The sequence below is a fragment of the Rhincodon typus genome, chromosome 16 (assembly GCF_021869965.1).
Source record: "Rhincodon typus isolate 14 chromosome 16, sRhiTyp1.1, whole genome shotgun sequence".
Lineage (NCBI taxonomy): Eukaryota > Metazoa > Chordata > Chondrichthyes > Orectolobiformes > Rhincodontidae > Rhincodon > Rhincodon typus.
In genome coordinates this window covers 5,972,361-5,977,574 of record NC_063347.1, presented here as the reverse complement: position 1 = coordinate 5,977,574, position 5,214 = coordinate 5,972,361, and positions in this window count along the sequence as shown.

Sequence of the window (5,214 nt, the reverse complement as noted above, 5' to 3'; positions counted from 1 at the left end):
ATTTCTCTTGTCCCCCAAGATTCCCGAATCTTGCCATCCTTATTCTTCATTTTCACAGGAGCATGCTAGTCCTTAAATCTAACCAACTGATCTTTAAAAGATTTTTAAAAATGTGGATTTACCCTCAAACAGCCACCAACCTAGATTCTCCAAAGTTCCTACCTAACATTGTGATAGCCTTCCCCCAATTTAATACTTTCACCCAAGGGCTGCTCTTGTCTTTATCCTTAAAACTTACAGAATTATGGTCACTATTCCCAAAATGCTCTCCAACTGAACCTTTGATCACCTGACCAGGCTCATTCCCCAATAACAGGTCTAGTATGGCCCCTTCCCAAATTGGAATATTTACATAATGTTTCAAGAAAGCCTCTTGGACAAATCTAACAAATTCCAACCCCCACTCTAAGCTTCTGGTGATTAGGTAGGATCAGTCAATATGTGGAAAGATGAAAAAAAAAGTCTCCCACAAAAACAACCTTGTTGTTCTCACACTTTTCCATAATCTGTCCACATACCTGTTCCTCGATCACCCTCTCGTTGTTGGGAAGTCAGTGATAAAATCCCCTAATTTCTACCCCTGAGGCCATATGGCCTCCGTGGATAAGCCCTCTAAAGTGTCCTCCCTTCGTACAGGTATGATATTCTCCCTCATCAGTAATGCAACTCCCTTACACCTCTTTTCAATCTCTCCCTCTCTTGTCTGAAACAACTAAATCCTGGAACGTTAAGCTGCTGGTCTTGTCCCTCTCACAACCAGTTCTCTGTAAAATCATAGTTTTATAAATATTAATCCAAGCTTTAAGTTAATCTGCATTACCTGTCATATTCCTCGCATTAAAACAAGTGCACTTCAGACAGGAAGCGCTCATTTTGACAAAACCCAGACACCTTTAGATCTTCAGTCTAACGCTGTCCCTGCTGAGCTATTTCAGCTTCAGACAGCTAGTTCCATGGTGTTCAGTAACCTCCACCTATCTGTTCTTCCTCTTCACATTACTGGCTTTAGTCTCTCAGTCTTCCTTCATCATTTTACTTGCTCTGGTTCCTACTCCCTGCCACACTAAGTGAGAGAACATGCAGAGAGAGAGATCAACATTAACATTTGAGAGGTCTGTTCAAAAGTCTGATAACAGTGGGGAAAAAGCTGTTCTTGAATCGATTTGTACTTGTTTACAAACTTTTATACCTTCTGCCTGATGGAAGAGGATGGAAGAGAGTGTAAGCAGGGTGGGGAGGGGTCTTTGATGATGTTGGTTGCTTTCCTGAGGCAGTGGGAAGTGTAGATGGAGTCAATGGATGGAAGGCTGGTTTGTGTGATGGACTGGGCTGTGTTCACAACTCTCTGTAGTTTCTTGTGATCTTGGGCAGAGCAGTTGCTATACCAAGCTGTGTTACATCCAGATAGAACATAGAACAGTACAGCACAGTACAGGCCCTTTGACCCAAGATGTTGTGCCGAACTTTTACCCTAAACCTAAGGTCTATTTAACCTCCACCCCTACCTTATACTATCATCCATATGCCTATCTAATAGCCGCTTAAATGCCCCTAAGGAGGCTGACTCCACTACCCTCTCCGGCAATGCATTCCACGCCCCGATCACTTTCTGAGTAAAGGACCTACTTCTGACGTCTCCCCTATATCTACCCCCACTCACTTTAAACTTATGCCCCCTCGTAATAGCTACCTCCAACCTAGGATAGGATGCTTTCTATGGTATATCTGTAAAAATTGGTAAGAATCCTTGAGGACATGCCGAATTTCCTTAACCTTCTGTGGATTAGTTGAACACAAGAAGTTCTGTACAACAAGAGGGAGAGTGGTTTAGGAACAAACCTGTTCACCACCTGAAGGTTCAGGTGAATGGTGAATTGAACAAAACCAGGGTTGCTGACAAGACTAGAGGCATGGACATTTCAGAGGGTCACAGGGGTAGAAGAGATTACAGCGATAAGGAGTGGCTAGGAGAAATTTGAAAATAAGGGTGAGAATTTTAAAATCGAGCATTTTCAGGCGACAATGAAGGGTACTGGGTGAATGGGATGGGGTCTGAGACAGGATTTGGGACAAAGATTTTTGAGTGAGTTCACCTTGCTCAGGCTGAAAGGTGGGAAGTTTGTCAGGAAGGCATTGGAGCAGAAAAGTCTGCTTCCTGCCAGGGAGTTTTAGCCCAGTAGCCTGCAGAAAGTAGCTCGTAAAGGACCATCTAATATCCTTTTGCTGCTCTGTACAACATGAAAGTCAGCAACCTCCCTGCAGCATGCAGTAATGTAAAACAGCATGACCCCCCACCCCCCCCCCCCCCGCCCCCCGCCCCCCCCCACCCTGCACGGGAGAGGCATCGAGGGAAACATTTAATGACAGCGGTGTGGAACCAATATCATTATCCCGACAGCCCAGTTGTTGCCATGGGAATGTGGGCAGTGCTGATAACAAAAGCTGATCTTGGCTCAGTTTCTCTGGTGATCGGAGGTACAGTTTTCACACAGTCAGCAACCTCCCTGCAGCATGCAGTAATGTAAAACCACAAAAGTCCTGATCTTATCAAACCCGGATCTTGTGCTGAGGAAGGATCAGCAGCCAAGCCACAAATTCAAAACAAATCGTGTTCCAAAATAAATGAGTAACACAAAGCCTCACTGGGACCATATCGAATGGAAATGCTTCAGACAGCTACGAATGCAGGGTGGGGGGCTCACACACAAATGGCTGTGAAATCTGCTACGTTTCCATTATGAACCCAACTCGTTCCTCAATGCCCTTCTGCAATGATCACTTGCATTTGTATAGCATTTCAAAAGTCGTAAAGAGTTTCAAGATGTTTTCACAGCAGATCAGAGATCAGTGCTGGGGTCACAATTTTGACCTGGATGAGGAAAGTGGATGTATTACAGCTAACTTTATGTCTGCAGAAGGAGGTAGAAAAGTCAAGTAAAGGGTAAAAACTTGGCAGGTGGAATATAATGTAAGGGTATCATGGTGGCTCAGTGGTTAGTGCTGCTGGCTCACGGTGTGAAGGACCCAGGTTCGATTCCACCCTCGGGTGACTGTCTGTGTGTCATTTGCACATTCTCCCTGTGTCTGCGTGGGTTTCCTCCTACAGTCCAAAGATTTGCAGGTTAGGTGGATTAATCATAGGGAATGCAGGGTAATGGGCTGGGTCTTGATGGGATGCCCTTCAAGGGGTTGCTGATGGGCTGCATGGCCTGCTTCCAAACTACAGGAATTCTATGTGAAATGTGAGGTTATGCATTTTGACAGGAAGAATAAAGGAGCTGAGTACTATTTAAATGGAGGAAGACTGCAGAAAACAACAGAACAAATGAGCTTGAGCAATCTCGTCCATAAATCATAAAAAAACAAGCCTTCAAGTTCAGCAGGTAAGAGGGAAGACAAATGGAGTATTGACCTTTATTTCAAAGGGAATGGAGTATAAAAATCAGGAGGTTTTGCTAAAACTGTACAAGGCACTGGTCAGACTACAGCTGGAATATTGTAAACAGTTTGGGACCCTTATCTAAGGAAAGATGTATTGGCTTTGGAGGTAGTCCACAGAAGGTTCTCTTGGCTGATCCTGGGAATTGGAGGGATTGTTTTATTATAAGAGTTTGAGTAGATTGGGCTTGTACTCATTGGAATTTAGAAGAACGAGAGGCGACCAATTAAAACATACACAATTCTTAGGGGACTTGAGTAGATACGGAGAGGTGGTTTCCCCTTTTGGGGGAGTCTAGGATCAGAATACATAATCTCAAAGTAAGCAGTCATGGAATCCCTACGTTGTAGAAGCAGGCCATTCGGCCCATTGTGTCCACACCAACCCTCTGAAGAGCATCCCACCCAATATCTGTAACCCTGCATTTTCCCATGGCTAATCTACCTAACCTGCACATCCCTGAACACTAGGGGTAATTTAGCATGGCCAGTCCAACTAGCCTGCACATCTTTGGACTGTGGGAGGAAACTAGAGCGCCTGGAGGAAACCCACACAGACACAGGAAGAATGCGCAAATTCCACACAGACAGTCACCCAAGGGTAGAATTGAACCCGGGTCACTAGCACTGTGAGGCAGCAGTGCTAACCACTGAGCCACCGTATTTGGGACAGAGATGAGGAGGAAGTTCTTCTCTCAGAGGGTAGTGTATCTGTGGAGTTCATTGCCACAGAGGGCTGTTGAGGCTGTGTTGTTAAATATATTCGAGGCTGAGAGAGACAAGTTTTTAATCACGAAGGGAGTCAAGGGTTAAAGGTGGTGGAGGGAGCAATTGGCTAAATTCACCAATAAAACTCTGTGCATCTTTCAGGAAGCGCTCAGGAGAATGGGATCTGAGCTGCTCATCTTTGAATATTCCAAAACTGTCCTGCTGCATGTTGAACTCATAGTGGATTGATTCCTCACCCACTGGACACCTGCTGGTGTTTGTTTTCTCCTTTATTCATTCACAGGGATGAGAGCATCACTGGCTAGGCCAGCATTTATTGTCCATCCCTTAATTGCCCTGAGGGCAGTTCAGAGTCAACCACATTGCTGTGGGTCTGGAGTCACATATAGGCCAGACCAGGTAAGGATGGCAGTTCCCTTCCCTAAAGGGCATTAGTGAACCAGATGGGTTTTTCCAATGATCGGCAATGGATTCATGGACATCATTTAGATTCTTAATTCCAGATATTTTTATTGGATTCAAATTCCACCATCTGCCGTGGCAGGATTTGAACCCGGGCCCCCAGAGTGTTATCTGGGTCTCTGATTAACAGTCCAGTGATAATACCACTAGGCCATCGCCTCCCCAACAAGTAACAAGTACAGTTACTGAGAGTGTTAATGGGATATCTTCTCTGTTCTGCTGAAGCAGTGATCCAATCCCACCACTCAGGAGAATCCATCAGGAAATCTCTACATCTCTTCAAGTGACATTCGCGCCACACGAATGCCAGGCTATGACCATCACCAATAAGAGACAATCTAACCACCGCCCCTTGACATTCAATGGTGTTGCCATCACTGAATCCTCCACTATCAACACCCTGGGGTTTACCATTGACCAGAAACTCAACTGGACTCACCACATTAACACAGTGGCTACAAGAGCAGGTCAGAAGCTGGGAATACTGTGGCGAGTAACTCACCTCCTGACTCCCCAAAGCCTGTCCACCATCTACAAGGCACAAGTCAGGAGTGTGATGGAATACTCCCCACGTGCCTGGATGGG